This window comes from Mobula birostris, chromosome 16, assembly GCF_030028105.1.
Source record: "Mobula birostris isolate sMobBir1 chromosome 16, sMobBir1.hap1, whole genome shotgun sequence".
Lineage (NCBI taxonomy): Eukaryota > Metazoa > Chordata > Chondrichthyes > Myliobatiformes > Myliobatidae > Mobula > Mobula birostris.
The window spans coordinates 5,289,011-5,312,293 of record NC_092385.1 but is presented as its reverse complement, the minus strand read 5'-3'; the positions used below and the strand labels follow the sequence as shown (position 1 = coordinate 5,312,293).

The 23,283-nt window shown below is 46.5% G+C and overlaps 1 pseudogene; it reads right to left on the bottom strand.

Moving 5' to 3' along the window:
- LOC140210958 (monoglyceride lipase-like) overlaps nt 1-22,956 on the bottom strand; it is a 36,132-nt pseudogene extending 13,176 nt beyond the window's left edge.
- Between the last annotated feature and the right edge of the window lie 327 nt (nt 22,957-23,283).

Sequence of the window (23,283 nt, the reverse complement as noted above, 5' to 3'; positions counted from 1 at the left end):
GACTGCTTGTCCCACTCCCTTCAAGGAGGAAGTTACACAGCATCCACACCAGGACCACCAGACTGAAAAACACTTACTTTCCCCAAGTAGTAAGACTGATTAACACCTCCACCCACTAACCCACCCCTCCATACTCCCAACCACCACTACTTTATCATTTCCTGTTGGTTACCTTATGTACAGACTCTCCTGTGCTTGGTGTCACTTTATGGACATAACAAGCAATCTATGTAAATAAGCTATTTTATGTATATATAGAGCTACATCAACACATTCATATAGAATCCATTGAATTCCTTATTTAACTAGGAAAAGACCGACACACCTCATGTTTGTTGGTGGATATTGCATGGGGATCTATGTACCCTAGGGGTAAGCGTGGTAACATGTGATACATCACTTTGGCCAGAAACATCTAGAGTAGAGAAAACAAAAAGAATTTGAGTAAAGTCCCTGCCCTTGATTAGACGCTGTTCTCGTAGAGATCTGGGGCTGTGGACAACTGAGATGAGAAGATGTACGTCACCGATTGGCTCCCAGCACACATCAGGAACTTGGGGCTGGAGGTCTCACGGCATTCTTACACACTGGGATTAAAATTCCTCGGTCACAGTGGGGGGGGGGGTGTATGTTTGGGTCACTGAACTGAAATGAAGAGCCAATCATAATGGACAAAATTGGTGTCAGAGACATGAATGGCCTTTTCTGGTGTATATTTGGAATGTAGAACATAGCCCAGCACTGGGAAAGGTTCTCCGGCCCATGTCGTCGTGCCAAACTAATTAAATTAGTAATTAAACATCAAATGTAGTGAGTGGGAAAATAAATCAGGCACAATCGAATGGTGGAGCAGACTCAATGGGCTGAATTGCCTAATTATGATCCGATGTCTGTGGTGTAACTCATCTCTTCTGCCACTCAATGTCCATATCCCTCCATTCACTGTACTTTCACCTCATAGCCTCTTAAATGTCTCTGTAGTATCCATCTTCACCACCACCCCTGGAAGCACATTCAAGGTACTTGCCACTCTGTGTAGAAGAACTTGCCCTGAACTTTCCCTTTAAATTTACTGCGTCCCACCTTAAATGCATACTCCTTACTATTAGACATTTTGAACCTAACAAGAAGACACTGGCTACCTACTCTGTCTTTGTTTCTCATAATCTTATAATCATCTACCCATTCTCCTCTCAGCATCTGCAGCCTCAGAGACGGCAACCCAAGTTTGTCTAACCTCTCCATGTAGCACATATCCTCTAATCCAGGCAATATCCTGGCAAACCTCTTCTGCACTTTCTCCACAGCCTCCTGTAATGGGGTGAATGCAAAACTCTAGATCAGGGGCTCCCAATCTGGGGTCCACAGACCCCTCAGTTAATAGTAGCGGTTCAAAAAAAAAGGTTGGGAACCCCTGTTCCAGATGCAGCCTGATTAGAGTTTTATAAAGCTGAACCATAACTTCTTGACTCGAACTCAAAGCCTCGACTAATAAAGGCAAGAACACAAATGCCTTCTATACCACATAGCTACCTTCAGGAAGATATGGATTTTAACCCCAAGTTTCCTCTGTACATCAACACACTTAATTATCCTGTCATAACTGTGTACTGTCTCTTTGCATTTGGGGCGTATGGGGTATTCGGAGAGAGGCAGCTCCTCTGGTGAATGGACTCGTTGTGTCCAGTCTGGGGCAGCTCTCTCACCTTTGGTCCCCGCCAGACATTCAACTTTCATCTGTGGCTTCAAGTAACTGTTGGCGTGCAACGGTGGCCACACCCTGGTACACCACTTCGACAGGTGGGCTAAACCAGGTGAGGGTAGCCGTTGGGCTTCATACCCCGGTGAGGTAAGGACATGCCTGTCCTAGCTTGTGAAATCAGCTCTGGTGGACTGGGGGGGGGGGGCGGGTGCGATGAGATCTATAGTGAGATCCAACAGCCAGGTGGTTCTGCAACGCTCCGTGGAGAGCAAAGGACATGATGAGGCACAGAACAAGTTATGGCCAACCATTGCAACCAAGCAAGACCCCAATTGTGACGACTACCCGTCCCACAGAAGCTGGATTTTGAGGTCAGGTGAGTGGAACTGTCCCAGTGCAGCAGCTTTTTCATTTTAAAATCTCTCCTGTACAGGATTCCTGTCATCATCGTATACGATAGAAACTGCCACCCCCTTTATATTTGACATCCCAAAGTGCAACACCTACACTTGAAAGGATTAAACTCCATCTGCCATTTCTTTGCCCATATCTGTAACTGATTTATATCCTGCTGTGTTCTTTGGCAATCTACACTATTCACAGTGCCACTGATCTTTGTATCATCTGCAAATGTGTTGGGAAACAGGATTAGTGTGAATTAGATGGGGACAACAGAGACAGCAGAAGCTGGAGTCTGGAGCAACACACAGTCTACCGGAGGGACCCAGTGGGTCAAGTAGCATCTGTCGGAGTGATTGCCATTGAGTCCTAGAGCATGGCTGCACAGAAACAGCCCCATTGGTCCATGCTGAACCGTTACTCTGCTTGGTCCCACTGATCCGCACCTGGGCCATAGCCCTCTGTACCCCTTCCATCCATGCACTTATCCAAACTTACCTGAAATGTTGAATTTGAACCCACACTTCCCTGGAGAGAAAGGAATTGTCGACATTTTGGGGTCAAGACCCTACATCAGGACTTAGATCTGATAGTTTTGACCCAAAACGTCGATGATTCCTTCTCCCCTCACAAATGCTGCTCGACTCCCTGAGGCCTAGTGGTCACTTGGAACTCATTGTGCCCAGTGGGGTAACCATGGTAACAGAATGACCAGACCTGCTCTGACTACATGGAGCAAGAATGGGTGCCGGAGCAAATGGAACCTAATAGTACCTGAAACATCTGGTGTTTCAAGAGTCTGTTTTTACCTTAATTGGAGTTGCTGATTCAGGATTCATGAGGACCATGGGTGCTAGAAAAATTGCCCCTGCCACAATATTTGGTCCCTTGTTCATGATATAGATTTGCATCAGTCCTCCCTGGAATGCAAGAAGTGGCAGAAATGGAAGAATAAAGGCATTTATTTAGCTCCTGTCACCGCTTAGAGCAATCCCAAGGCTAGTAAGTTATTTTTAAGTTCAGGCACTCTGAGAACATTGAATATAGAAGACTACAGGGATAATTCAGCAAACACGCAGAATCGCAGATGTTGTAATCCAGAACAAAATGCTGGAGGAACTCAGCGGGTCAGGCAGCATCTACAGAAAAGAGTAAACAGTTGATGTTTCAGGCTTCGGGACTGAGAAGGAAGGAGGGGTAAGGGGAAAGAGGCTAGCTAGAAGGTGATAGATGAAGCCAAGTTGGTGGGAAAGCTCAAGGGTAGGAGAAGAAGGAATCCGATAGGAAAGGAGTGTGGACCATAGGAGAAAGGGGAAGAGGAGGGGACCTGGGGAAGTAGTAGGCAGGTAGAAGACGTAAAATGTAAGAGTGGAGAATAAAGGAAAAGGGGAAGAAATTTTGTTCAGGCACCTTTCCCCTTGCCTCTCAGTCCTGAAGAAGGGTCTCAGCCTGAAACATCGACTGTTTCAAGATTCAAGATCAACTATATTTATTATCAAAGAATATATAAATTACACAACCTTGAGATTTGCTTGCTCTCAGGTAGCCACAAAGCTACCTGAGAAGAACCCAAGAAACCCCAAAGAACCCGATTAAAGAAAAAAAAGAATAAAAATAAAAATAAAAGACCAGCACTCGATGTACAAGAGAAAGAAAACAAAATACAGAGCATGCAAACAACTGAAGCGAACAACGGCGTTCTGAACCAACGGAGTCCTCAGATCAGAACCCCAGTGTAGGCCCACGGCCTCTTTTCCACAGATGCTGTTTGACCTGCTGCGTTCCTCCAGCATTTTGTGTGTGTGTGTTGCTAAGGATAAGTCAGCAATGTGTGTGCCAATCATGGTGCCAAATCATGCTAAAACAAACTGCCATATATCTCCATGTTCACATGTTCATCTAAAAGCCTCTTAAGTGCCACTATTGCCTCGGCCTCCACCACGGCCTCTGGCAGTGGATTTCAGGCACCCACCACTCTGTGTAAAAACAAAAACTAATCATACGCACCCCCTTTAAACCTCTTTCCTCTCATCTTAAAGCTATGCCCTCTAGAATTTGACATTTCCACCACGGAAAAATGCTCTAACTACCCTGTCTCTGCCCCTCAACATTTTATAAACTGATGTCTGGTCTCCCCACAACTTCTGATGCTTCAGAGAAAACAATCCAAGTTTGTCCAACCTTTCCGTATAGCTGAACCCTCTAATCCAGGCAGCAAATCCTGGTGAACCTCTTCTGCACTCTCTCTGAAGCCCCCAAGCCCCTCATGTCATGAGGCGACTACAGAAGGTAGGTAAAACTAGCAATCACTTTGAACAAAGCAATTGCTACAACACTGTCAGATAATCCGATCTTGTGTTGATTGAGGGACAGATATTGCAAAATGATGGCGATACCAGAGTAACACCAGTCCCCTCTACCAGCGGATTGGGGAGTAGGGGCCACTCTGGCTAGAAGAGGTGACATCTCAGACTCGAGTTAACGGTAGCCAGCTCCCACACTGAGGTCCTGGACGCTCTTGTTGCTTGGATGGTTTGGTAGTACAGTGTACAGCATTCATTACATTGAATCTGACTGATGCCCTGAGCATGTTTAACAGGATAAAATCCAAGGCAGAGTACAAAGTAAATGGCAGGATACTTGGTAGTGTGGAGGAGCAAAGGGATCTGGGGGTACATGTCCTCAGATCCCTGAAAGTTGCCTCACAGGTAGATAGGGTAGTTAAAAAAGCTTATGGGGTGTTAGCTTTCATAAGTTGAGGGATAGAGTTTAAGAGTTGCGGGGTAATGATGCAGCTGTGTAAAACCCTGGTTAGGCCACACTTGGAGTATTGTGTCCAGTTCTGGTCACCTCACTATAGGAAGGATGTGGAAGCATTGGAAAGGGTACAGAGGAGACTTACCAGGATGCTGCCTGGTTTAGAGAGTATGCATTATGATGAGAGATTAAGGGAAATGGGGCTTTACTGTCTGGAGAGAAGGAGGATGAGAGGCGACATGATAGAGGTGTACAAGATAATAAGAGGAATAGATAGAGTGGATAGCCAGCGCCTCTTCCCCAGAGCACCACTGCTCAGTACAAGAGGACATGGCTTTGAGGTAAGGGGTGGGAAGTTCAAGGGGGATATTAGAGGAAGGTTTTTTACTCAGAGAGTGGTTGGTGCGTGGAATGCACTGCCTGAGTCAGTGGTGGAGGCAGATACACTAGTGAAATTTAAGAGACCGCTAGACAGGTATATGGAGGAATTTAAGGTGAGGGGTTATATGGGAGGCAGGGTTTGAGGGTTGGCACAACATTGTGGGCCGAAGGGCCTGTACTGTGCTGTACTATTCTATGTTCTATGTTCTATGATAGAGAAGAGGGAAGTGCAGACAACACGCTGGTAAAGGGAAGGAATCTGTAAAGACTTCCAGACTATAGAAGTTGTGTTGGTGACGATGGTTGGGCAGCACGTTAATGTAGTGGCCAGCATAACGCTTTACAGTGCCAGCGATCAGAGTTCAGTTCCCATCTGTAAGGAGTCTGTGCGTTCTCCCCATGACCACATGGGTTTCCTCCTAGTGCTCTGGTTTCCAAAGACATACAGGTTAGAGGTAGTAAGTTGTGGGCATGCTACATCAACACCAGAAACGTGACCTGGGATGGTGAGGGTCCTTAATGATAGATGCCACCTTCCTGAGGCACTGTCTCTTGAAGATATACTCAATGGTGGGGAGGCTTGTGCCCGTGATGGAGTTGGCTAAGTCTACGATCCTCTGCAGCCTCTTTCAATCCCTGCACATTGGAGCCTTCCTACCAGTTAGCGATGCCACCAGTCAGAATGCTCTCCACACTACATCTGTAGAAATTTGCTAGAGCCTTTGATAGCATACCAAATCTCCTCAAACTATTAATGAAGTATCGCCATCGGCGTGCCTTCTTCATGATTGCATCAATATGTAGGGCCCAGGAGAGACCCTCTGAGATATTGACAGCTGCTCACCCTCTCCATGACAAACCCATTGATGAGGACTGGTCTGTGTTCTCCTGATTTCTCTTTCCTGAAGTCCACAATCATCCCTTGGTCTTTCTGATATTGAGTGTGAGGTTGTTGTGACACCACTCAATATGCCGATCTATCTCACTTCTGTATGTCTCCTCATTGCCATCTGAGATTCTGCCAGCAGCAGTGGTGTCATCAGTGCAAGTGGATAAGATGGTAAAGGAGGCGTATGGCATGCTTGCCTTTACTGGTAGGGGTGTTGAGCACAGACCATAGAACAGAGAACAGTACAGCACAGTCCAGGCCCTTCGGCCCACAATGTTGTGCCGACCCTCAAACCCTGCCTCCCATATAACCCCCCACCTTAAATTCCTCCATATACCTGTCTAGTAGTCTCTTAAACTTCACTAGTGTATCTGCCTCCACCACTGACTCAGGCAGTGCCCTCCACGCACCAACCACTCTGAGTGAAAAACCTTCCTCTGATATCCCCCTTGAACTTCCTACCCCTTACCTTAAAGCCACGTCCTCTTGTATTGAGCAGTGATGCCCTGGGGAAGAGGCGCTGGCTATCCACTCTATCTATTCCTCTTATTATCTTGTACACCTCTATCATGTCTCCTCTCATCCTCCTTCTCTCCAAAGAGTAAAGCCCTTGCTCCCTTAAATCTCTGATCATAATCCATACTCTCTAAACCAGGCAGCATCCTGGTAAATCTCCTCTGTACCCTTTCCAATGCTTCCACATCCTTCCTATAGTGAGGTGACCAGAACTGGACACGGTACTCCAAGTGTGGCCTAACCAGAGTTTTATAGAGCTGCATCATTACATCGCGACTCTTAAACTCTATCCCTCGACTTATGAAAGCTAACACCCCATAAGCTTTCTTAACTACCCTACCCACCTGTGAGGCAACTTTCAGGGATCTGTGGACATGTACCCCCAGATCCCTCTGCTCCTCCACACTACCAAGTATCCTGCCATTTACTTTGTACTTGGAGTTTGTCCTTCCCAAGTGTACCACCTCACACTTCTCTGGGTTGAACTCCATCTGCCACTTCTCAGCCCACTTCTGCATCCTATCAATGTCTCTCTGCAATCTTTGACAATCCTCTACACTATCTACAACACCACAAACCTTTGTGTCGTCTGCAAACTTGCCAACCCACCCTTCTATCCCCACATCCAGGTCGTTAATAAAAATCATGAAAAGTAGAGGTCCCAGAACAGATCCTTGTGGGACACCACTAGTCACAATCCTCCAATCTGAATGTACTCCCTCCACCACCACCCTCTGCCTTCTGCAGGCAAGCCAATTCTGAATCCACCTGGCCAAACTTCCCTGGATCCCATGCCTTCTAACTTTCTGAATAAGCCTACCGTGTGGAACCTTGTCAAATGCCTTACTAAAATCCATATAGATCACATCCACTGCACTACCCTCATCTATATGCCTGGTCACCTCCTCAAAGAACTCTATCAGGCTGGTTAGACACGATCTGCCCTTCACAAAGCCATGCTGACTGTCCCTGATCAGACCATGATTCTCTAAATGCCTATAGATTCTATCTCTAAGAATCTTTTCCAACAGCTTTCCCACCACAGACGTAAGGCTCACTGGTATATAATTATCCGGACTATCCCTACTACCTTTTTTGAACAAGGGGACAACATTCGCCTCCCTCCAATCCTCCGGTACCATTCCCGTGGACAACGAGGACATAAAGATCCTAGCCAGAGGCTCAGCAATCTCTTCTCTTGCCTCGTGGAGCAGCCTGGGGAATATTCCGTCAGGCCTTGGGGACTTATCTGTCCTAATGTATTTTAACAACTCCAGCACCTCCTCTCCCTTGATATCAACATGCTCCAGAACATCAACCTCACTCATATTGTCCTCAACATCATCAAGTTCCCTCTCATTGGTGAATACCGAAGAGAAGTATTCATTGAGGACCTCGCTCACTTCCACAGCCTCCAGGCACATCTTCCCACCTTTATCTCTAATCGGTCCTACCTTCACTCCTGCATCCTTTTTTTCTTCACATAATTGAAGAATGCCTTGGGGTTTTCCTTTACCCTACTCGCCAAGGCCTTCTCATGTCCCCTTCTTGCTCTTCTCAGCCCCTTCTTAAGCTCCTTTCTTGCTTCCCTATATTCCTCAATAGATCCACCTGATCCTTGCTTCCTAAACCTCATGTATGCTGCTTTCTTCCACCTGACTAGATTTTCCACCTCACTTGTCACCCATGGTTCCTTCACCCTACCATTCTTTATCTTCCTCACCGGGACAAATTTATCCCTAACATCCCGCAAGAGATCTCTAAACATCGACCACATGTCCATAGTACATTTCCCTGCAAAAACATCATCCCAATTCACACCTGCAAGTTCTAGCCTTATAGCCTCATAATTTGTCTTTCCCCAATTAAAAATTTTCCTGTCCTCTCTGATTCTATCCTTTTCCATGGTAATGCTAAAGGCCAGGGAGCGGTGGTCACTGTCCCCCAGATGCTCACCCACTGAGAGATCTGTGACCTGACCCGGTTCATTACCTAGTACTAGATCTAGTATGGCATTCCCCCTGGTCAGCCTGTCCACATACTGTGACAGGAATTCGTCCTGGACACACTTAACAAACTCTGCCCCATCTAAACCCTTGGAACTAATCAGGTGCCAATCAATATTAGGGAAGTTAAAGTCACCCATGATAACAACCCTGTTATTTTTGCACCTTTCCAAAATCTGCCTCCCAATCTGCTCCTCTGTATCTCTGCTGCTACTAGGGGGCCTACAGAATACCCCCAACAGAGTAACTGCTCCCTTCCTGTTCCTGACTTCCACCCATATTGACTCAAAAGAGGATCCTGCTACATTACCCCCCCTTTCTGTAGCTGTAATAGTATCCCTGACCAGTAATGCTACCCCTCCTCCCCTTTTTCCGCCCTCTCTATCCCTTTTAAAGCACTGAAATCCAGGAATATTGAGAATCCATTCCTGCCCCGGTGCCAGCCAAGTCTCTGTAATGGCCACTACATCATAATTCCATGTATGTATCCAAGCTCTCAGTTCATCACCTTTGTTCCTGATGCTTCTTGCATTGAGGTACACACATTTCAGCCCTTCTACCTTACTGTCTTTACACCGTTTATTCTGCTTCTCTTTCCTCAAAACCTCTCTATATGTTAGATCTGGCTTTACTCCATGCACTTCTTTCACTGCTCTATCGCTCCAAGTCCCATCCTCCTTGCAAATTGGTTTAAACCCTCTCAACCTATGCTAGCAAACCTACCTGCAAGGATATTGCTCCCCCTCGAGTTCAGGTGCAACCCATCCAATCTGTACAGGTCCTACCTTCCCCAGAAGAGATCCCAATGATCCAAAAATCTAAAACCCTGCTCCCTGCACCAACTCCTCAGCCACGCATTCAACTGCCATCTCCTCCAATTCTTACCATCCCTGTCACGTAGCGCTGGCAGCAATCCTGAGAACGTCACCCTTGAGGTCCTGTTCTTCAGCCTTCTGCCTAGTTCCTGAAACTCACGCTTCAGGACCTCATCCCTCTTCCTGCCTATGTCATTGGTCCCAACATGTATCACGACTTCTGGTTGCTTTCCCTCTCGTACCAGGATGTCGTGCACCCGGTCAGAGACATCCTGGACTCTGGCACCCGGGAGGCAACAAACCAAGCATAAGAGTAAGGAAGTTATGCTGCAGCTATATTAAACTTTAGTCAGACTGCATTTGGAGCAATGTGTGTAGCTCTGGTTGCTCCACTATAGGAAGCATGTGGAGACTGTGGAGGGGGCTCAGAACAGGTTAACCAGGATACTCTCTAGGTTACAGTGTATGTGCTATAAGGACAAGTTGCACAAACGTAGGTTGTTCTCCTTAGAGCAGGGATCCCAACCTGTTTTATGCCCTGGATCAATACCATTAAGCAAAGAGTCCATGGACACCATGCTGGGAATCCTTGCCCCACAGCATCGAAGACTGAGGAGAGACCTGTGAGAAGTCACTAAAATTATGACAGGCTCTGACAGTCTGAATTCTTTCCCCAGGGTAGAAATGTCAAACAGTGGAGGACCTGCTTTTAACATTGTGGGTGGAGGTGAGTTTTTTTTTACACACAGAGAGTGGAAGGTGCCAGGAACAGGTTACAAGGGGAGTTTAAGAAGATTTAAGATAGAAACATAAATATGAAGGGAATGGAGGGATATGGATGAAACACAGGAAGAGGAAAATTAATACAAATTAATGTCAAGATTGGCAAAACATTGTGGCTGAGTGGCCTGGCCAGTGCTGCATGGTTGAATGCTCAATCATTGAGTCTGAGTTCCAGGTTATGTTACTCACCCCCCTGTTCATGTGTAGAAACACTGAGAAAACTGAATGCTACCCAGTATAATTCATTTGTATCTTTTTATTTTTATATGTTTTAGAGATACAGCACAGTAACAGGCCTATCCAGCCCAATGAGCCCACGCTCCCCAATTACACCCATATAACAATTAACCGACTAACCTGTACATTTTTGGAATATGGGTGGAAACCGGAGCACCTGGAGGAAACTCACGTGGTCACCGGGAGAATGTATAAACTCCTTACAGCCAGAGTCAGAATTGTCCCGGGTGGCTGGTGCTGTAATTGTCTCACACTATCGTAACTTTTTGTTCCATGAAGCTACTTACCACGGAGAAGGAAATGGTATAAAGCTTTAGATTTGGATGCTGCCTCTTCATTATGTCGATGTCACGGATGTAAAAAAGTCTGAAATCCGATATATTCAGGCGCTTCCCTTCGCTCCGTCCGTGCCCAACTGAGTGAGGAGGAAGAAGATTTAGATGTTAACGAGGAGCTCCCCGCCCCCACAAAAGTGAAATGAGATATCCAAACGAGGGCGATACTCACTGTAAACAATCTGCTGGCGGAGTTCTGGGACAACGTACAAAGTGCAGGTCAGGCTGCATTTCTGGAGGGAAGTGGACAGTCGACATTTCAGGCTGAGACTCAAAGTGTCAACTGGCTACTTCCCTTCATGAATGCATAATGGCTTGGGACAGCAACTGCTCTGCCCATGACTGCCAGAAACCACAGAGGATGATGGATACAGCTCAGTACATCACAGGAACCAGTCTCTCCCCCATAGGATTCCATCTACACTTTCCCACTACTGATGTCAGGCTCACTGGCCTATAATTTCCTGGTGTATGGTTAGAGCTTTTCTTCAATAGCGCAACAACACTGGCTACCCTCCAATCCTCCAGAACCTCAGCTTTTGCTAAGGATGATTTAAATACCTCTGCTAGGGCCCCAGCAATTTCCGTACTTGCCTCCCGAGAGAACACCTTTCAGCCCCAGGGATTTATCTACCCTAATTTGCCTCAGGACAGCAAACACCTCCTCTGTAATCTGTAAAAATTTAGAGAATATTTATCATGCAAGTGTTTTTACACAGAGAATAAATTAAAATTAAATTGGCAAATTGGTTTATTATTGTCACATATACTGAGGAACAGTGAAAATGATCTACATGGATAGCATGAAAAACAGATAGCATTGAGGTAGAACAAGGTATAACAATAACAGAATGTAGAATAAAGCGGTTCAGTTACAGAGAAAGTGCAGTGCAGGTAAACAATAAGGTGCAAGGTCATAATGAGGTTCCTTCAAGAGGACCACAAACCTCGTCATGGTTTGGAGGCCTGGGTGCCTCTATGACCTGGAGAGCTATTGTATGTCAGCTGGAGTCAGGACTTTATGCTTTGGCTCTTGGTAGGGTTGCCCATGCCAAACACGTCAAAGGGTAGAGGCCAGACTAAGAGTGGTCTACTGGTCCTCCAGGATTTGGGGTTCAGCCCAGGGCTAACAACCCTGACTGGTAAAACAAAACTGTTATGGAAACAGCAATGAAGAATCCTTCTACATCTGAGTGTGATGGTGTTCCTGAGTCTCCACCTGGGTCTTGCATGACTGACAGTAGTGAAAACCGGGCTACTGATACGATGAAGGAAGCCCTGAGCACTGTCAGAGATGGAGAACCTTCATTGCTGCCCGAAACGCCATTGGAGTAACAGGCGGTATAGAGTGATAATGAGATAGATTGTGAGGTCAAGAGTCCATCTTATCATACTAGGGAACCATTCAATAGTTTTATAACAGTCTGTCCTTGAGCCTGGTGGTCCATGCTGTCAATCTTTTGTATTTGGCTCCTTCCACTTCCTCCAAACTAAAGGTGTAGCTATGGGCACCCATATGGGTCCCAGCTATGCCTGCCTTTTTGTTGGCTTTGTGGAACAATCTATGTTCCAAGCCTATTCTGGTATCTGTCCCCCACTTTTCTTTCGTTACATCGACGACTGCAATGGTGCTGCTTCCTGCACGCATGCTGAGCTCATTGACTTTATTAACTTTGCCTCCAACTTTCACCCTGCCCTCAAGTTTACCTGGTCCATTTCCGACACCGCCCTCCCCTTTCTAGATCTTTCTGTCTCTGTCTCTAGAGACAGCTTATCCACTGATGTCTACTATAAGCCTACTGACTCTCATAGCTATCTAGACTATTCCTCTTCTCATCCTGTCTCTTGCAAAAACGCCATTCCCTTCTCGCAATTCCTCCGTCTCTGCCGCATCTGCTCTCAGGATGAGGCTTTTCATTCCAGGACGAGGGAGATGTCCTTTTTTAAAGAAAAGGGGCTTCCCTTCCTCCACTATCAACTCTGCTCTCAAACGCATCTCCCCCATTTCACGCACATCTCCTCTCACTCCATCCTCCCGCCACCCCACTAGGAATAGGGTTCCCCTGGTCCTCTCCTACCACTCCACCAGCCTCCGGGTCCAACATATTATTCTCCGTAACTTCCGCCACCTCCAACGGGATCCCACCACTAAGCACATCTTTCCCTCCCCCCCCCTGCATTCCGCAGGGATCGCTCCCTACGCAACTCCCTTGTCCATTCGTCCCCCCCATCCCTCCCCACTGATCTCCCTCCTGGCACTTATCCCTGTAAGCGGAACAAGTGCTACACATGCCCTTACACTTCCTCCCTTACCACCATTCAGGGCCCCAGACAGTCCTTCCAGGTGAGGCGACACTTCACCTGTGAGTTGGCTGGGGTGATATACTGCGTCCGGTGCTCCTGATGTGGCCTTCTACATATTGGCGAGACCCGACGCAGACTGGGAGAGCGTTTTGCTAAACACCTACGCTCTGTCCGCCAGAGAAAGCAGGATCTCCCAGTGGCCACATATTTTCATTCCACATCCCATTCCCATTCTGACATGTCTATCCACGGCCTCCTCTACTGTAAAGATGAAGCCACACTCAGGTTGGAGGAACAGCACCTTATATTCCGTCTGGGTAGCCTCCAACCTGATGGCATGAATATCGACTTTTCTAACTTCCACTAATGCCCCACCTCCCCCTCGTACCCCATTCGTTATTTATTTATATACACACATTCTTTCTCTCACTCTCCTTTTTCTCCCTCCGTCCCTCTGACTATACCCCTTGCCCATCCTCTGGGTTCCCCCCCCCACTTGTCTTTCTCCCCGGACCTCCTGTCCCATGATCCTCTCATATCCCCTTTGCCAATCACCTGTCCAGCTCTTGGCTCCATCCCTCCCCCTCCTGTCTTCTCCTATCATTTTGGATCTCCCCCTCCCCCTCCAACTTTCAAATCCCTTACTCACTCTTCCTTCAGTTAGTCCTGACGAAGAGTCTCGGCCTGAAACGTCGACCGTATCTCTTCGTAGAAATGCTGCCTGGCCTGCTGCGTTCACCACCAACTTTGATGTGTGTTGCTTTTGCAGTTTCTGCCTGATGGGAGAGGGAAGCCGGGGTGGGTGGGGTCTTTGATTATTTTGTCTGATGGAGTGATAGTGGCATGGAATGCAATGCCAAAGGGTTGACAGAAGAATGTACAATAACAACATTTAGGAGTCATTTAGACAGGCACATACACAGATGGGGAATAGAGGGACATGGACCATGTACGGCCAGATTAGTTTAAATTGGCATTGTGGCCAGCGCAGATATCTGTGCCAAAAGGACTGTTACAGTTCTGTTCTATGTTCCAATTACATAATGATAATTAAGGCCACTCTCTCATTCCATTGCAAAGGCAGATTTGTGTGTGAGTGTTCACAATAGATGAGTAGTGGTGGGAACTTAGAGACACTGTACAGTGCCTGAATGATCCAGGAATATGTCAACCCACAATCACCAATCCAAGACAGGCCACTCCAACACAGGCACCACACAGTTCACTGTTGAGGACGTCTTCCAGAGATGGTTCCTCAAAAGGCAGCATCCATTGCCAAGGACTCTGACTATCTAGGATAGCCCTCTTACTACCATCAAGAAGGTACAGGAGCATGAAGATCCAACCTCAAATCTTCTTCCCCTCCACTATTAGATTTCTGAATGGTCCATGAATCCATGAAAACTACCTCATTATCCATATTTTGCACTATTTACTAATTTTGGAATTTTTAGCATAGAAACAGGCCCCTGGCCCATCTTGTGCATGCCAAACTGTTATTCTGCCTAGTCCCATCGACACGTACCTGGACCACAGCCTGCCACATCCCTCCCATCCATGTACCTGTCCAAATTTCTCTTAAATGTTGAAATTGAACCTGCATCCACCGTTATCAGTTGATGGTAATAAACCTGATTCTGATCCCGATTGTGAGATGATAAAATCATAAAATGATGGAAGAACTCAGCAGGTCAGGCAGCCTCCATGGAGTGAGAAACCGAGATGATATTTCAGGTCAGTGACATTTTATCAGAAATGTAAAAATTGGAGAAAAGGGTTGTTGGTTAAGAAGGAAGGAAGTATCTGTAAAACAAGTAGCTGGAATAAGTCAAGGACAGTGGAAAAAGACAAAGCAAATGCCTTTGTTGTTGCCATGGCAAGGAATGGAGTCCACCACTTTGTGAGGCAGTTCTTGTGACCACCTTTTTGTGAACTGTTTTCTGAACTAACCCTTGCTGGATTAAAGCAATCGAAAGTGGATGTAACGAGGCCCCTATCAATAATATTGTAAACCAGAGATAATTTCCAAATAATAAATTATTCATGGAGTGTTCTTTGATAAGGTAGAATGATCAATACAGAAGAACAATCTGTGTATGTGAACTGAAGTAACTGAGCTGGCTGTAACTGTTTGAAATGGTCTGTTTATACTTTTTCTACTTCTACTTTATACTTTATTGTCGCCAAACAATTGATACTAGAACGTACAATCATCACAGCGATATTTGATTCTGCGCTTCACACTCCCTGGATTACAAATATTAAATATTAAAAATAGTAAATATTAAAAATTTAAATTATAAATCTTAAACAGAAAATAGAAAAATGGAAGTAAGGTAGTGCAAAAAACCGAGAGGCAGGTCCGGATATTTGGAGGGTACGGCCCAGATCCAGGTCAGGATCCGTTCAGCAGTCTTATCACAGTTGGAAAGAAGCTGTTCCCAAATCTGGCGGTACGAATCTTCAAGCTCCTGAGCCTTCTCCCGGAGGGAAGAGGGATGAAAAGTCTGTTGGCTGGGTGGGTCGTGTCCTTGATTATCCTGGCAGCACTGCTCCGACAGCGTGCGGTGTAAAGTGAGTCCAAGGACGGAAGATTGGTTTGTGTGATGTGCTGGGCTGTGTTCATGATCTTCTGCAGGTCTTGGACAGGACAACTTCCATACCAGGTTGTGATGCACCCTAGAAGAATGCTTCTACGGTGCATCTATAAAAATTAGTGAGGGTTTTAGGGGACAGGCCAAATTTCTTTACTTTTCTCAGTAAGTAAAGGCGCTGGTGGGCCTTCTTAGCAGTGACCTCTGCTTACTTGGACCAAGTCAGGACATTTGTGATATTGACCCTGAGGAACTTAAAACTTTTGACCTGTTCCACTTGCGCACCACCAATGTAAATTGGGTTGTGCAGTCCGCTACTCCTTCTGAAGTCAACAACCTTCATCTTGCTGACGTTGAGGGATAGGTTATTGTCTTCACACCATGCCACCAGGTTCTTAATTTCCTCTCTGTACTCAAACTCATCATTACCCGAGATACGGCCTACAATTGTTGTGTCATCAGCAAACTTATATATTGAGTTTGATGGAAACTTGGCTACACAATCATGGGTGTACAGTGAGCACAGCAGGGGGCTGAGTACACAGCCTTGTGGGGCACCGGTGCTCAGAGTGATTGTAGAGGAGAGCTTGTCCCCTATTTTTACAGCCTGGGTCCTGTCTGTGAGGAAGTTGAAGATCCAGCTGCAGATCTGAGTGCTAAGGCCCAGGTTTCGGAGCTTAGGAATCAGTTTATTTGGAATGATGGTGTTAAAAGGCAGAGCTGTAGTCAATGAAAAGGAGCCTTACGTATACATCTTTATTCTCCAGGTGTTCTAAGGAGGAATGTAGGGCCAGAGAGATGGCATCTGCCGTTGACCTGTTGCTCCGGTAGGCGAATTGCGAAGCGTCGAGGTTGACCGGTAGGCTGTGGTTGATGTGTGCCATAACCAATCTCTCGAAGTACTTCATAGCAATTGATGTCAGAGCCACAGGTCAATAGTCATTCAGGCATGCCACCCTGCTCTTCTTCGGCACTGGGATTATCATTGCTTTCTTAAAACATGAGGGGATCTTAGACTGAAGCAAGGAGCAGCTGAAGATGTCAGCAAACACTCCAGCTAGCTCGCTTGCACAGGTCCGGAGAACCCGTCCCGGGACACCATCTGGGCCCGTCGCCTTCCTTGGATTTACCTTCAGGAAGGCCCTTCTAACATCCTCCTCGGTGATGATGAATCTCAATGCCACCAGGTCTAGATCATCTGGAGGGAGCAGGACTCTCCTCTTCTGTGCGAATCTTGTGTAGAATGACACTTCACCTGTGAGTCGGCTGGGGTGATATACTGCGTCCGGTGCTCCCGATGTGGCCTTCTATATATTGGCGAGACCCGACGCAGACTGGGAGACCGCTTTGCTGAACACCTACGCTCTGTCCACCAGAGAAAGCAGGATCTCCCAGTGGCCACACGTTTTAATTCCACATCCCATTCCCATTCTGACATGTCTATCCACGGCCTCCTCTACTGTAAAGATGAAGCCACACTCAGGTTGGAGGAACAACACCTTATATTCCGTCTGGGTAGCCTCCAACCTGATGGCATGAACATCGACTTTTCTAACTTCCGCTAATGCCCCACCTCCCCCTCGTACCCCACCCGTTATTTATTTATATACACATTCTTTCTCTCACTCTCCTTTTTCTCCCTCTGTCCCTCTGACTATACCCCTTGCCCATCCTCTGGTTCCCCCCCACTTATCTTTCTCCCCGGACCTCCTGTCCCCTGATCCTCTCATATCCCCTTTGCCAATCACCTGTCCAGCTCTTGGCTCCATCCCTCCCCCTCCTGTCTTCTCCTATCATTTTGGATCTCCCCCTCCCCCTCCCACTTTCAAATCTCTTACTAACTCTTCCTTCAGTTAATCCTGATGAAGGGTCTCGGCCTGAAACGTTGAGGGTACCTCTTCCTAGAGATGCTGCCTGGCCTGCTGCGTTCACCAGCAACTTTGATGTGTGTTGCTTGCGTAGAATACGTTAAGTTCGAGTGGAAGAGAAGCGCCACAGTTATTGATGCTCCCAGCCTTTCTTTGCGCCCAGTGATCTCATTTAGACCCTGCCATAGTCTACTGGCATCCCTCTGGTTAGCCTGGGCTTCCAATTTGGCTCGATATTGCCTCTTGGCGCCCTTAATGGCTTTCTGGAGTTCACGCCTGGATTCCATGTTTCAGGGGAATGGCAAGAGAATTACATCAGAGGCATAAAATGACCAAAAAAAAATTCCTATCTTCCAATTCCTTTTATTGCCCCAAATTGGCAAAAGGAGTTCGCAGTTCCCTGTGGAGCCGTCTGCATTTATCACCTCTCTAGTGAGGGAGTTCAGGAATCATGCACTGCCCTTTGACCCTGGCCAGGGGTCAGCAGTGGAAGGTGTGAGCAGCTTCAAGTTCCTGGATATCAACATCTCTGAGGATCTATTCTGGGCCCAACACATTGATGCAATCACAAAGAGGGCACACCAGCAGTTATATTTCATTAGGAGTCTGTGGAGATCTGGTATGACACCAAAGGCTTGAGCAAGTTTCTATGGAAGTACCATGGAGAGCCTTCTGACTGGTTGCATCAGTGTCTGGTGTGGAGGCACCAATGTACAGGATAGGAAAAAACTGCAGAGATTTGAGTCCTGCTGAAGGGTTTTGGCCTGAAACGTTGACTGTACTCTTTTCCATAGATGCTGCCCTGGCCTGCTGAGGTCCTCCAGTATTTTGTGTGTTGCAGGGGTTTGTAGACTCAGCCTGTTCCACCATGGGCAGCAGCCTTCCCACCATTGAGGACATCTTCAATAGGCAATGCCTGAAGAAGTCGGCATCCAGCGTTAAGGACTCTTCACCATCCAGGACAAAACCTCTTCTCATTGCTGTCACCAGGGAGGAGATACAGGAGCTTGAAGACACACACTCGACATTTTAGGAACAGCTTTCTCCCCTCTGACATCAGATTTCTGAACGGTCCATGGACATGACCATACTTTTTGCTCAATTTCTGCACTACTTATTTTTTAAAATATTTGTTGTTATAACTTGTCTGGGTGGCGGGGTGGAGATACTTCTCTACTAAAGGAGGTGTAAGGTGCTCCTTCCCTCTGCTCGCCTGCAGGACACCCTTGGGCAAGGTGTAGCACCTGCTTAGTCCCCTGATCAGGGTCACGTGAAGCCACGGGAGCAGGTGGTGCATATAACAAGTCCTAGTGATGCGACTACTGACACAGGCAGACAATCTCTGAAGGGTGTTGGTAATGGCTAGATCACCTGTCTTGTAAAGACACTGCCCAGAAGAAGGCAGTGGCAAGCCACTTCTGTAGAAAAATTTGCCAAGAACAATCATGGTCATGGAAAGACCATGATCGCCCACGTCATACGACACTGCACATAATGATGATGGTGATGATGATGATTATAACTTGTAGCAATTTTTAATGTACTGCACTGTACTGCTGCCACAAAACAACAAGTTCTATGACATACGTCAGAGATAATAAACCCGATTCTGACTCTACTGGAGTTCAGAGGGGAGGGCGTGTTTTGCTGGGAATTCTGCCCATTTTACCTGTGAGGATAGATAGAAGCAACAAACCCATTGCCTCCTATAGAGGGAGGAGGAGGATGAAGGCCAGCCCCTCTGCATTGACCACACCACAGCTGGGCTTTTTTCTCAACAGTGGTTTTCTGTACCAACCTCAGTTTTCCCTAAACTCAGAAGAATCCATCAACCTCTGCCTTGAAGATACCCAGGGACTGCATCTCCACAAAGGTTAACTACCCACAGGGTGGAGAGTTGATCTCGATCCACCCTGTAAAGCTGAATTACCTTATTTTGAGACTGTGACCTTTGACATACTCAGATACCCGGAACATGGAAAACATAATCCTTGACAAAATAGACATAGACATAGACATACCTTATTGATCCTGAGGGAAATTGAGTTTCGTTACAGGGATTTCCAGATGCTGGACTTCTGAAGCAAAACACAAAATACTCGAGAAACTCAGTGGGCCAGGCAGCAGCAACTGATGAAAATGGAGAGTCAATGTTCTGGATTGAGATCCTTCATCAAGACCGGACAAAAAGAGAGGAAGAGAGGAGATAGTTAACACAAGAGGTGGGGGTGGGTGTGGGAAATGGTGGAATGAGCCTGTGGATGATAGGAGGATCCAGGTGAGAGGGGGTGATAGGCAGGTGAGGCATGGAGAAGAATGGGAAATGGAAAAAAAGGTGATAGGTGGAAGTGACAAAGGGCTGAAAAGATGGAATCTGATAGAATCTGAAGAGAAAGAAATGGGGAGAAGAACCTGAGGGTGGAATGCATGGGGGAAGGGCAGAACAAAATGGTGAGGGAGGGGAAAGAGATGGGGTGATGGGCACTGGTGGGATAGGGACAAAGGGGACAGATAGAAGTGGTAATTGGGAATTAGAGAAATTGATATTCCTGCCATCAGGTTGGAGGCTACCAAGGTGGAATATGAGATGTTGTTCCTTTAATATAACTTTAACATATTCTTTGTATCAATTTTTGTGTTCCCTAATCCTCCCACTTCCCAGTCCCTGCCATGATCTCCACTCCCCTCCGCACCCCACCCCCATCCGTCTGCCCAGCACCCCTCACCCCTTCTCCCCTGGATCCACTTATCAACAGATCTTCCTCAAACCATCACCCCCACCTCTTTATACTGGATGTCTTCCACCATCGAAGGGTCTTGACCTGAAATGCTGAATGCCCATTTCTCTCCACAGATACAGCCTGAGCTGCTGAGCTCCTCTAGCATTTTGTGTGTGGTGCTCTGGATTTCCAGCATCTGCAGTCTCTTGTGTCTCCTTAGAACTTTGTATATCCCAATGCTATCACCTCTTAATCTTCCAAAAGTTTCATCGGAGAGATTAAAGACATCTGTTCGATTTAATTGGGTTGATTTTAAATGTACGATTCAAGCATTGACTTGTGTTTTAATTTTTATTGAATTTTTTGCCAATTTTCAAATTGTATTTTTCACTTTTAGGCTTTACATGTTTGTGAATGAGATCTCTGCAATCCTTCAAGCCGTTTGACAGCTTTCACAGTCAAGTTTGTCGACCCTACACCTACCGCCCACCCTCCCATTCTCAAAGCTTTTTAGTAGATTCACAGTTTGAGGAGACTCCACTGCCAAACTTGTTGGACTGGTTTCCAATGGTGTTTGGAAGATTGAGAGGTGATATCACCGAAATATGTTTAGGTTTAGGAAGCAGTTGACTAGCGAGCATGGGCAGTGAGCCATCACAAACGGAATTTGGCCCATTATCTTTTGTTTTATGTTGTGCATCTTCGGGATTAGTGCACAGGTTTTCCCGTGAACTAGCCTTGGATTCTGTACGAGGGGGGTAATTAACCTATCAATCCATGATTCTTGGTTCGATAGTTTAATTGGTACACTTGGAAGGGAAAACACACACACACGTGATTGGGCTAGGGATAAATCAGGAGTTGCTGGGCAGTGTGGTTCCAAGGGCCGGAAGGGCCTATTCCATGATGTATCTCCATAAAACGAAATATCTTTGAGTGACTTTTTGTGTGTGGCAGATGCTGAACACTGAAACGTGATATGGCTGAGAATAAACGCGTTGTAAACTCCTGTTGTGTGGTCGTGCGCAGATCCAGCGCCCAACACCTACCATGATCATGCGAGAAGACAAGCAAGGAAAGCTCCAAGAATAACTCAACTAAGTTCTCGGAGCGGCCAATGTGTTCACCCGCATCATGTATTATCATCATTAGTGCTCTGGAGGATTTAGCAGCAAAATGAATTAAACAGCAGGTCAGATCGGGGTCTTCAAAGTATAGCATTGAGTATTACAACACAGAAACAGGCCCTTCATCCCTGTTGACCATTGTGCCCTTCAAGTTAGTCCTAGTTACCTGCCTTTGGTCCATATCCATCTAAGCTTTTAGTAGTTACTTAGCCAAATGTCTGGCTAAAACAAAAACTATAAATATTGTTATTGTATCTACCTCAAATACTTCCTCTGGCAGCTTATTCCATAAACCCACCACCCTCTGTGTGAAGAAGTTGCCCCTCAGTTCCTTTTTAAATCTTCTCCCCTCACCTTAAACCTATGCCCTCAAGTTTTTAGTTCCCCTTCCCTGGGAAAAAGCCTGTGTGTGTTCACCCTGAGAGTAGACAGTCGATGTTTCCATCCGAGACCCTTCACGAGCCCTGATGAAGGGTCTCAACCTGAAACGTCGAATGTCTGCTCTTTTCCAAAGAAGCTGAGCTCCTCCTGCATTTTGTTTGTATCGCTTGGATTTCCAGCATCTGCAGATTTTCTTGCGTTAACGATTACCAGAATTGGAGTTGAAAGGGAAGTGTTCACACACAATCTCACTGAACATCCATCCCAGCTAAGGAGGATGGGAGGCAACTTGATAGAAGTGTACAAGATGATGAAAGGTATTGATAGAGTGGATAGCCAAAGACTTTTTCCGGGGGAAATGGTTAATACCAGGGGTATAATTTTTAAATGATTAGGTGAATGTACAGGGGTGATGATAGAGGTAAGAGTTTTACACAGATTGATGGCTGTGTGGAATACACTGCCAGGGGTGAGGGTAGAGCAAGGTACATTAGGGGCATTTAAGAAACTCTTAGGTGCATGGATGATAGAAAAATGGAGAGTTATGTAGTAGGGAAAGGTTAGATTGGTCTAGTAGTTAAAAGGTTGGCACAACATCCTGGGCTGTAATGTGCAAGCATAAGAGATTCTGCTGTGCATCCAGAGCAACACACACAAAATACCTGAGGAAATCAGCAGGTCAAGCAGTGTCTATGGAGAGGAGGGCCAAGACCCTTCATCAGGACAGGTGATCTTGTTTATTAAAGACATCAGGGCTTGTGTATTCCTCTCCACAGATGCTGCCTGACCTGCTGAGTTCCTCCAGCATTTTGTGTCTGGTGGTCTTGGCTGTAATGTTCCATATCCCCTCTGCCCCTCGATCATTCCCGCTCCCACCTCCCGTTTTCCAATCAAACCGTCTGTGACTCCCCCAGATCGGAATCTCCACACAAGAAGTTCGTGCCTGCTGTCGAGCTAACCTGACTGGTGTCCTTAGCATCCAGTATCTACAGAACAGGCGACTCCCATCTGCATTGATGAAATGTGGGAGGTCCCGGTAAAATAAACCTTGAGGGGTCCTTCTTTCATCGGCTTCAATCGGCCTTCGGGGACAGTAACAGCAATGACATAAAACACGAATCATATTTTCGAGAGAAAGCCGAGGGTGGGGATCGTCGGCGACTCGGCGAGCTACATCTTAACGCTTTCCGCTGGTAACACCAGACCCAGCGGCCATTTTAATAACTCTCCGTTGACCTGCGAGCCTTCGTTACGGGGACGCATTCTTCATCTGTGAAGACTAAACGAGCCGAACAGGTTTGAAATTAAAATAGAACCCCTCAAAGACTTCAAACGAATAACCGTTCTGGAGCGCCAAACTACCACAGAACGCCGGGGGACTCGTGCCGAGGTTGCCTGCCATTCTACCATTATATCCAAACGCCAAGGCATTGTTGAGAATATTCTTACACCTTCTTCTAAGGACACGG